At 34.5% G+C, this 11,898-nt stretch overlaps 1 protein-coding gene across 2 annotated transcripts in view; it reads left to right on the top strand.

Annotated features, from left to right (window-relative positions):
* The window catches only part of CNTN1 (contactin 1), a 290,007-nt gene that overhangs the window by 77,735 nt on the left and 200,374 nt on the right, over window positions 1-11,898 (top strand). Inside the window, exon 2 of one of the 2 annotated variants that reach the window (XM_081821497.1) lies at window positions 2,504-2,558. The gene's annotated coding sequence lies outside the window, so the exon portion shown is untranslated. The remainder of the gene's footprint in view (window positions 1-2,503; window positions 2,559-11,898) is intronic. The other variant, XM_081821495.1, reaches the window with a different exon arrangement.

Consider the following 11,898-nt stretch of genomic DNA (forward strand, 5'->3'; position numbering starts at 1 on the left):
GAAATCAAGCCTGAGAAGTCAGCTAGGACTGAGGTCTCATCTGAGGCTTGAGTTCCTCTTCTAAGCTCACTGGTGTTGGCGGAATTCAACTTGTTGTGGTTGTAGGACTGAATTCCCCATTTTCTTGATGGCTATTGGCCAAGGGCTATTCTCGGCTCTTAGAAGCTGCTCCCAATGCTCCACCATGTGGGCCTCTGCATAGGCCTTCTCACACTTTTAATCTCTGATGTCAGGGAGGGCCCAATCTCCTTCAAATGGATCAACTGATTAAGCCAGGCCCACAAGGATCTCCCTTTTGATTTTGATTAATTCAAAGTCAATTTATTAATAACTAAGTCATGGGAATTTTTTCCCATCGCATTTGGGGATAGGTTCTGCCCCACACAGGAGCGGAAACTGTACAAGGTGTGAACACCAGGAGTTGGACATGTTGGAGGCCATCTTAGAATTCTGCCTACCATACCCTAGTTCTGCCATTTACTAGGTATGTGAATTTGGGAAAATTATATAATTCCTTTGTGCCTTCGTTTTCTCATCTTTAAAGTGAGATGAAAAACAGAGTACTCTTTATGGGGTTATTGTATGGATTAACTGGATTGTAACATGTAAAATGCTTAGAACAGTGACTGATAACATAGAGTCTGCAAAAATTCAGTTATCATTATTAAGCTATTTTCTCCCCATAGATATTGTATCCACTCCCATGGCTTCAATGTTACCAATATTCCTATGACTTCCAAATTTATATATCCAGCCAAGATCTCTATTCTGAGCTTTAGACAGTTATGCTTTCCTAAGTCATATCTCCACTCTCTTCTCCTTTTCCTACCATTCATTCATGAAAAAAATTTTTTGGAGTATCTACTGTGTGCAAAGTATTGTGGCAGAGAATATAATGATCAGTAAAACATGCAGTCTCTGCCCTCATGTAGCTTACATTCAAGTGAGAGAGACTGATTATAATCTATCTCCCAAAACGTATTAAAACAAACCAATTTTATCAATTTATTTTGCGAATATTCTAGTTAAAGCCACCATCCTTCTTTCCTGAACTAGAACAATACCCTTTGCTCAGTTCCTATATTCACTCTTCCTCCACTTTCTCTTTCCTCACCAGAGCTACCATCTTCAAGGAGATCTAACTACCTCACTCCTCTGCATAAACCTTGCAGTAACCTCCTGTAGTGTGTAAGATAAAAACTAACCTCCCTTTAACCTGCTATGGCCCTGCCTAACCTCGCCAACTTTACGCACACCTACACAACACTCCATTTTTGTGTTTTAACCTTAACAGCCTTCTTCCTGCTTCTCAACAGTGCCACGCTCCTTCCTGCATTAGCACCTTGCACCTGCCAGTTCTTCTAAATGGAAACTCTCTCTGCTCTGTCTTTACCCAGTAACTCTCAGTTCAAATTTTATTCCTCTCCTTTATTCCCTCCGACCAATTCAGGATCCCCATTGCACTCAGAGTACTATATGAGCCTTCTTCATGACATTTAATATGGTATATAGTTATGTATTGATATGAGTCATTATCTGATTAATATCTGCTGTCATTCTGGGAGAGGGATGTTTGAGGCAAGATCTAAAGGTCTAGGTTCAGCCATATGAATAGCTAGATTTTACAACTGTTTGATTTATGAGGAAACATGACATAGTCTGTATTTTAAATGGAAAGGCTATTCTCAGAATGTGCATTTGATGGGACAAGCTTTCTATGTAATTACCTCTGTGTCGATTGAGACCAAGTTTACCCTAACAGTATTTAGGAGGGAACACATTTATGGCTATGAGGGTTACTGAAGACCAGAACAAGAATGTGAAAAGTATTCTATAAACTATCAAACTTAACACACAATTTTTGTTGCTATTATTTTTATTAAAATCACCAAAATATCAGTTCATTTAAAACCTGAGCTAGGTTGAATTTAATCCAGTTGATTTTACCCAAATACTTGGCTTCCTCTATGAAATGTTTAGATCTACCTGTTTTTTTCCCTTAAATTTGTATGTGTATGACTATTCGTGTGCCATCTACCAATATGCATACATATATATGGCATATACATGCACACGCATACACGCTGTATGTGTGATGAATATGGTGTATATACAGGTTTCTCTAAAATAAATTCCAGTCTAGTGTTCACTATCATAAAATGGGACCAGTTCAGCAGTTCTTACCCTGTTTTATTTAAAATGTTAATTTTTAGTTCAGTTCAGTAATGGTGAATAAGAGGGTATTTGGGCTATGAACCATCAATAGGCTTTGCAAACAATAAAAAAAGTCAAATCCCTTTAAGTTAGAAGTGTTTACTGATTTTGTAATGTATTTTAAAAATATGCTAAAACTTTACTGCAATGGTCAAAGCAACAAACAAAAACTTGTAAAGGATTAAAATGCAACTAATTTTTTGTAAAAAATGTTAAAAATTATAGTTAAAGTAAAAACATCTTTATCTTCAAGCTAATTGACTGTAATTTCATAATTATTGATTTGTAGATATCCAACTTGGATCATTTCTGAAGCTGAATTCAGAACAATCTTAAGGTAAGCTGTTTACTTGGAGTGTGTGTGTGTGTGTGTGTGTGTGCGTGCATGTGTTTTAAAGAATAAAAATAATGATATTGATAATGATATTGGTTCCATTTTAACATTCTGTATTATTTCTCAATTTTAAAAAAATATCAAAAAAAAAAAAAAAAAGAGAGAGAGAGAGGTAAACCATAAGAGACTCTCAACTATAGAGAACAAACTGAGGGTTGCTGGAGGGGAGGTCGGCGGAGGATGGGCTAAATGGGTGATGGGTATTAAGGAGGGCACTTGTGATGAGCCCTGGGTGTTATATGTAAGTGATGAATCACTAGTTCTACTCCTGAAACCAATATTACACTATATGTTAACTAACTAGAATTTAAATAAAAAATTAAAAAAATATCAAAACATACAATAAACTGCTTGATGACTGCTTAGTAATGTCTTCTAAGAGTCCTATCTGCTAATACCCATATGAGTAAATCATTGTGCAAATATACAAAACAATTAGAGAAAAATTAATACCAGATAGTGTAGTGCTCAATGTTGCTGAGTTAATAGATGTTAGGATGAGGGGCGCTTGGGTGGCTCAGTTGTTAAGCGTCTGCCTTCAGCTCAGGTCATGATCCCAGGGTCCTGGGGTTGAGCCCGAATCGGGCTCTCTGCTCGGCGGGAAGCCTGCTTCTCCCTCTCCCTCTCCCCCTGCTTATGTTCCCTCTCTCTCTGTGTCTCTCTGTCTAATAAATAAATAAAATCTTTAAAAATAATAGATGCTGGGATGAGTTATCAAATGTGAGCTGAGTAATGGGGACATGTAATGGAATTAATAATAATAACAACAGTGACAATAATAATACTATTTACCTCACATTATAGTCTAGGCACTCTACTAAACACTTTATGAAATGCTTTATATCATACAATCCTCACAAATTCTTGAAGCCAAAGTATTATTATTCTTGTTATTATTATTAATCTCATTTTATAATGAGAAACGTGAAGCATGTCTAAAGTCATGTGATAGTGAGTGGCATGGTTATCAGCTGAGGTCTATCCCACACCAAGTTTTGGTTTCCTCCCACTATATAAACTGTCTAGAGAATGTAAGAGTTCAGCATTTTGTGAATTTTGGATTGATAGGACAATGAGAAGGGGATTTTTTGCAGTATGAAGACCACTTAACAAAATTGTGAAAGATGATCTAGATATGTGCTCGAGTGACAAGTTGGAATGAAGAGCATTTGAGGAAAACGTAATAAAAATTGTACAGCCAGAGCAGATGGAGGTTATGGATCTATTTTGGTGGATAATACTAAGTGATTGTTCCAGTTTCATCTCTATTGTCCTCTAGCTAAAAACTACTAAACTGGATTTTTACTGTTGTAGTTGAGTACAATAATCCACAATCTGGTCAGATAACGAGTTAAAAAAAACAATTAGCAATAAAGTGCTAGAATTAGGAGGGATCATTGAAAATTATTTAGTCCTTTCAAGGCAGGAAATGACAGCCTAATCCTGATAGAGGCAGTGGAAATAGAGAGGCATACTATTACCAGAAGACATGAAAGCAAACAAATATGACAGGTCTTCATGATACATTAGATAAAATGAATAAAGGGAAAGGAAGAGCAGAGATGTTTCAAGTTTATTCTTATAGCAAAAAAGAAAATTGCAAAACTGATGAAAAGGAAATATTGTTGGAGAACAGAGTGAGTTTGGTTTCACTTTTTTGCACCTGAAATATCAACAAGGCCCCACATTCATACATTCATATATCCTATAGGACATAAAAAGTTACATGAAGAAAAGCGGTGAAGATTGGGTTCTAATTTCATCCACTTTAGAGTGGGTGATAACTACAGAAGGATTAGTATAAAAATAGAAGCACATGGGGCTGATATTTTTTCTTTTTTAATTTTCTTTTTAATTTTTTTAAGTTTTAATTTTAATTCTAGTGTAGTTTTATATAGCATTATATTAGTTTCAGGTGGACAATATAGTGATTCAACAATTCTATACACTACTCAGTACTAACCATGATAAATGTACTCTTGATCCCCATCACCCCGTCCCCACCCCCGGTAACCATTGGTTTGTTCTCTATAGTTAAGAGTCTGTTTCTATGTTTTTTTTTTTTTTTATCTCTTTCTCTTTTTTCCATTGCTTGTTTGATTTGTTTCTTAAATTCTGCATATAAGTGAAATAATGTGGCAATTGTCTTTCTCTGACTGACTTATTTCACTTAGCATTCACTCTGTAGTTCTATTCATGTCCTTGCAAATGGCAAGATTCTGTTCTTTTTTATGGCTGAATAATATTCCATTATATATATACTACCTCTTCTTTATCCATTCATCTATTGATGGACACTTGGGCTGCTTCCATAATTTGGGTATTATACATAATGTTGCAATAAACATAGGGGTGCATGTATCCCTTTGAATTCATGTTTTTGTGTTTTTAGGGTAAAAAGCCAGTAGTGCTATTACTGGATCATAGGGTACTTCTATTTTTAACTTTTTCAGGGACCTCTATATTGTTTTCCACAGAGGTTGTTCCAGTTTGTATTTCTACCAACAGTGAACAAGGATTCCTTTTTCTCCACATTCTTTCCAACACTTGTTATTTCTTGTGTTTCTGATTTTAGCCATTCTGACAGGTGTGAAGTGATATTTTATTGTAGTTTTGATTTGTATTTCCCTGATGATGAATGATGTTGAACATCTTTTCATGTGTCTGTTGGCCATCTATATGTCTTCTTTGGAGAAATGTCTGTTCATCTCTTCTGCCCAGTTTTATTTGTATTATTTGGGGTTTTTTTGGTGTTGAGTTGTATAAGTTCTTTATGTATTTTGCATACTAACACTTTGTCAGATATGTCATTTACAAATGTCTTCTCCCATTCCATAAGTTGCCTTTTAGTTTTGTTGATTGTTTCCTTTGTTGTACATAAGCTATTTATTTTGATGTGGTTCCAATAGTTTATTTTTGCTTTTATTTCCCTTGTCTCAGAAGACATCTAGAAAGAAGTTGCTATAGCTGATGTCAGAGAAATTACTGCCTGTGCTCTCTTCTAGGATTGTTATGGGTTCAGGTTTCATATTTAGGTCTTTAAACCATTTTGAATTTATTTTTGTGTATGGTGTAAGAAAGTAGTCCAATTTCATTCTTTTGCATGCAGCTGTCCAGTTTTCCCAACACTACAGTTGGGAAAGTTGAAGAGACTGTCTTTCTCCCATTGTGTATTTTTTTCCCTTTTTATCAAAAATTAATTGGCCATATAATTATGGGTTTATTTCTAGGTTTTCTATTCTGTTCCATTGATTGATGTGTCTGTTTTTGTGCCAATACCATACTGTTTACTTTATTACAGCTTTGTAATATAACTTAAAGTCTGGAATTGTGATGCCTCCAGTTTTGTTTTTCTTTTTCAGGATTGCTTTGACTATTCAAGGGTCTTTCGTGGTTCTATACAAATTTTAGGATTGTTTGTTCTAGTTCTGTGAAAAATGCTTTTGGTATTTTGATAGGGATTGCATTAAATATGTAGGTTGCTTTGGGTAACATAAACATTTTAACAATATATGCTCTTCCAATCCGTAAGCATGGAATGTCTTTCCATTACTTTGTGCATTTTCAGTTTCTTTCATCAGTGTTTCATAGTTTTTAGAGTACAGGTCTTTCACCTCTTTGGTTAAATTTATTTCTTGGTATTTTATTCTTTTTGGTGCAATTGTAAATGAGATTGTTTTCTTAATTTCTTTTTCTGCTGCTTCATTATTAGTATATAGAAATGCAACAGATTTCTGTACATTGATTTTGTATCCTGTGACTTTACTGAATTCATTTATCTGTTCTAGTAGTTTTTTTGTGGAGTCTTCAGGGTTTTGTAAATATAATATTGTGTTATCTGCAAATAGTGAAAGGTTTACTTCTTCCTTACCAATTTGGATGCCTTTTAGGGCTCATATTTTAAACACCATTTTCAGTTGAACATTTTAAAAATAAAATATAGTTATGTAAGCCTGAAAAATGTATGTGAGATGATGCAACCTGTATAATAGTCTCTCTAAACTCTCAAAACTCTCTAAATTCTCAAAGTTTTTATTTGTTTGGGATTTATTTCTTTGGCAATATAATCTTCATTGTTTTAAAGAAAGTAAATGAAAATTACTTAAAACTCACCTCTAGAAAACATTTACCTTAAATGCTGAAAATATTGATTTTCTTTTATTGGTATTAGCTTGTTAACAATGTTTCAGGTAAAATACAATTTAAAATCACTTTTTATTTCAGAATAAAAACTTCATTCATTGTGTACTGAAACATGTGAATTAGATGACAAACAGGAGAGAAAGAAAGAAGGGAAGCTCTACCTAGACTACAAGTTAATTCATTTGGAGAGATGTCCCACTAAGGCTGGCTTACAATACTATAATATTTTTTACAACACTGTAACAGTTTTTTCTTAGAATTGGTTAAAAAAGGACAAGTTGAAATGATACATACTACAGAATTATAAACTTCTTACATTTTACTAAACATTTTCACTCATAGATTAAATTCATCAGATATTTATTCAGTACCTAAATTCAGTGCTAAATTCTGGGCCTACCACAATATTTTTTTCTTTTTTTGGTAGGTTTCTGTTTTTGTTTGTTTGTTTTTTTAATTTTATTTTATTATGTTAATCACCATACATTACATCATTAGTTTTTGATGTAGTGTTCCATGATTCATTGTTTGCGTATAACACCCAGTGCTCCATTCAGTACGTGCCCTCTTTAATACCCATCACCAGGCTAACCCATCCTCCCACCCACTTCCCTCTAGAACCCTCAGTTTGTTTCTCAGAGTCCATAGTCTCTCATGGTTCATCTCCCCCTCTGATATCCCGCCCTTCATTTTTCCCTTCCTACTATCTTCTTTTTTTTTTTTTTAACATATAATATAGTATTTGTTTCAGAGCTACAGGTCTGTGATTCATCAGTCTTACACAATATAATTTCTCTTTTCAAGAGGCTCACAGTCTAGTTTAAAAAATGTATAAACAAGTTATTATAGCATGGTATAATTCCTTGCTATAGAAGCACAAGGTATAGGATTACTTCTGATTCAGTGGATCAGGACTGCTCATAAATATCAATAAGGGAATGTAGATCTTTATAAACCTAAAAGAAGAGGAAGAAGAGGTACTTTCTAAATTTAGATTTAAGCTTAATCAGTGTTTTTGAAAAATATAAAGTTAATACAAAGACTAATAGTAGGCTTTAGATTTCTTAGAATTTGATTCTCAAAAGGTGATTTTTTTTCTTCATTTTGAGTCTGGAGGAGGGTCTTCATATAATGTACTATCAATCTATTTTTAGCAAGTAGGCATTCAAAATGTGAAACATATTGCCTCTGATTTACTATTTATTTTTCTTGACATTAGTACCATCAAGAATGTTACTTGTTGGGGTGCCTGGGTAGCTCAGTTGGTTAGGTGTCTGCCTTCCACTCAGGTCATGATCCCAGGGTCCTGAAATCGAGCCTCCCTACCCCCCCACAGCCCATGTCAGGCTCCCTGCTCAGTGGGGAGTCTGCTTTTCCCTCTCCCTCTACCCCTACTCCCTGCTCTCTCTCTCTCTAATAAATAAATAAAATCTTTAGGGAAAAAAAAAGAATGCTACTTGTTAAATGTATTAAGAAGTTGATTAGAAAAGCTATCACTTTGTTAACAGTTTTACTTAAGGTAATAAAACCTTTGTTATACAGGCAATGAAATGTATTATTTCAATTTATAAAAATAAATTTGGGTAGGTTTTAAAAAAATAGAGAGTTCATTTTCTGGCAGTTGTTAAATGAAAAACTCTAAAAACATAGCTACAAAACACTTCTTTTTAAATGCTTTTCTGAGATGATAGGAAAAGAAAGACTCTAAAGAGGACAAAAACAAAGCAAAAGCAGCAATCCTGAGAAGTAACCAAGGCCAAAGCTGGGGACAGAAGGTGAAGCCTAGGGCTAGTCCAAGTTGGAATCTAATAGAAGAATCTCTCAGGAAACCAGGGTCCTTAAGGACAACACTCCAAGAGTAAGGATGTACAAGAAATAAACCTACCACTAAGAACGTGCATCAAAAACATGCCTATGTAGACTTTGACACTGAGTGTAGTGACATGGATTTGCCCTTTGAATTCAGAACTTTTGGACTGCCTTCACTGAGGTTTGGTTGTAGAATTCACGTGATCCAACACACTTCATCCAATAATTTATAATGGTTCCAGATTCATAGTTGGTGGGAAGGAGCAAAAGAAATAATTTTCTGTATGAATCTAAATTCAATATTTTGAAGATAAATTTTGAGATAAATTAGTTAATTCAAAACTTACAAAGCATATAGAATAAAATGAATTTAAAAGAAGGCTGAAAAAAGACAGAAAATACAGTTTTTAAAGGTATATTATGCTGGAATGATCAGATTTGGAAAAAAAAAAGAAATATGTTTAATATTGTGTTAATTTTCTATTGTTTCCAATGCAAATTACCACACACTTAGTGTCATAAAACACCAAGATTGATCACTGTACATTTCTATAAGTTAGTAATCTAGTACTAGTACAAGTATCACCAGATACAGTCAAATTGTAGGCAGGATGCATGTCATACTGGAGGCTCCAGAGGAGAATTGGATCAGTTTCCTATTCATTTGGCTGTTGGCAGAACTCAGTTCCTTGTGGTTGTAGGACTGAGCTCCTTGCTTTGTTGCTGGCTCTAAGTTGAGGATTTCTTCTAGCTTCCAGTTGCTACCACATGCCTTGGCATTGGGGCCCCCCCTCCCCTTTTTTCAAAGCCAGGAATAACAGGTTGAGACCTTCTCACATCATATCTTTCTGACCCCTTTCAGTTCAAGTTAGCAGTATCTTTGGTTGTAGAAAATTCTCAGGAACTCTGTGGGTCTTCCATGGATGTCACAGGATTCACTCCATCAGACAGGCGGCTCACAATCAGATCTTTCCAAGGAAGTTTCTTCACTATTTTTGGCTACTGCTGAGATGGCTGAGGGGATCTATGGTCATTTCCTTAATCTTGTCAAAGAGTCTTTTTTGCTCCTGAATACTCTGATCTTTTGATCTTTCTGAAGAATCTCAGAAAACTAATCTCTTCATTTTAAATAAAAATTAAATTCAAAATAATCTCTTAATTTTAGCATCTTTGTGATACAGAGAGGTTAAGAATTTCCAAAATCTTCAAGTCCTGGTTTCTTTTTGTTTAATAACTCCTTCATCAATTTATCTCTCTTTTCTCACATTTTATTCTAAGGAGAAAGAAAAAAATCAGTCTGTACCTTTAACATTTTGCTTGGAAATCTTTTCAGCTGAATATTCAAATTCATTGCTTACAAGCTCTGCTTTCCACATAATTGCATGACACAGTCCTGCTAAGTTTTCTGCCACTGTAAAAAAAATCCCTTTTCCTCTGGTTTCCAATAACATGTTCTCATTGCCTTCTGAGCCCTCTTGGACTGTCTTCAACATCCATCTTTCTGTTAACAGTCTATTCAAAGAAATTTTGACTTTTTTTCGTGTTTCTCAGAATTCTTCCAGCCTATGCCTGCTTCCTGATAGCAAAATCAATTCCATATTTTTAGATATTTGTTACAGCAGCACTTCACTTCTGATACTGAAATCTGTAATAATTTTCTACTGCTGCTAATAAATTGCTACAAACTTAATGGTTTAAAACAATACAAATTTCTTATTTTACAGTTCTATAGATTAGAACTCCAGTATAGTTCTCATTGGGCTAAAACTAAGAGTGGCAGATTATATTCCTTTCTCGATGCTCTATGGGAGTATCAGTTATCTGCTCATTCAAATTACTGACTGAGTTCAATTTCTTATGGTTATAAGAACTGGGGTTCCCATTTTCTTGCTGACTATAAACTGAAGTTTGTTCTCAGCTCCTAGAGCCTGCTGCATTTCTTGGCTCATGGCCCCATCTTTATCTTTCTAAAGCCAACAACAGTGGGCCAAGTCCTTTTCACATTTCATCTCTCTGACCCATTCTTCTGCCTTTCTCCTCTGCTTTTAAGAGCTCATGTGATTAGATTGGGCCCATCCAGACAATGCAGGAAAATCTCACCATCTCAAGTGAGTTTACCTTGATCAGATATGCAAAGTCCCATTTGCTATGTTAAGTAACATGCTTGCAGGTTTGGAAGATTAGGTCATGGGCATCCTGTGGGAGGTGGGTTAGGGGGATGGGGGGTATTATTCTAACTACCAAAAGTATATTTAAAGAAAAAAAGTTTGAAAATATGAGCAAGGAACTAAAGAGTATAAAAATGAGAAGAAGTTTTGGAAAAGAATCTAATAGAAATGAAACATTATAATCAAAGCTACAAACTTAAAGAACAGTTTAGTAGAATTGACCCAGCTAAAGACAGAATTCGTGATCCAAAGAAATGCCATCAAAGAGAGAAACATCACAAGGAGAAAAAAGATAGAAATTCCCAGAGAAAATATGGATCATGGAACGGATGATGAACAGAATGAAGATATAATATGTGTAATTGGTGTTCTAAATGGAGAAAATAGAAATAAGGAAGATAAAGAAATATTTGAAGAAGTAATTGCAGAGAATTTTCTAGAATTGTTGAAAAATACCTAATTGTCATATCCTGGGAGACAAGGAAACTGAAACAGGATAAATTACAAGAAAATTACATCTAAACACATAAAAATGAAACCACAGAATCCCAACAATAAAGAACTGGCAGCAGCTAGGAAAACATGAGACTCTGCTCTGCTAAGGGAAAGGCAATTAGATTAATGGTTGACTTCTAAATAGCTAAAATGGAAGCCAGAAGTTTTTGGGATATGGGATCTATCTGGAAGATTCCCTTTCCCTGTGAACAGCTTCTACCTCATTCTACCCACTTCTCTCTTCTCATTATGTATTATTGTGAAGGCCTTATTTGTATTTCTTCATCTAACTTTTAAATACAATATAATATCTAATATCTAACAAATATGAGCATAAATGTATAACATATTTATCTATTTATTCAGCAGAAAATCATTATCAGTTCACTGTGATGTTCACTATACCCCAGATTCTATTCCGGGCATTGGGGATATAAAAAAAAAAATCTATCCTTCTGTCATAGTATCTATTTATATCAATTTTTCATCAGTTAGAAGTTGTAAGTATAGTCATGCCTTTTGTTTAATATTTTTAAAAAATTTTATTATGTTATGTTAATCACCATACATTACATCGTTAGTTTTTGATGTAGTGTTCCATGATTCATTGTTTATGTATAACACTCAGTGCTCCATGCAGTATGTGCCCTCTTTAATACCCATCACCAGGCTAAC

The sequence above is a fragment of the Leptonychotes weddellii genome, chromosome 5 (assembly GCF_054177405.1).
Source record: "Leptonychotes weddellii isolate Sample4059 chromosome 5, ASM5417740v2, whole genome shotgun sequence".
Lineage (NCBI taxonomy): Eukaryota > Metazoa > Chordata > Mammalia > Carnivora > Phocidae > Leptonychotes > Leptonychotes weddellii.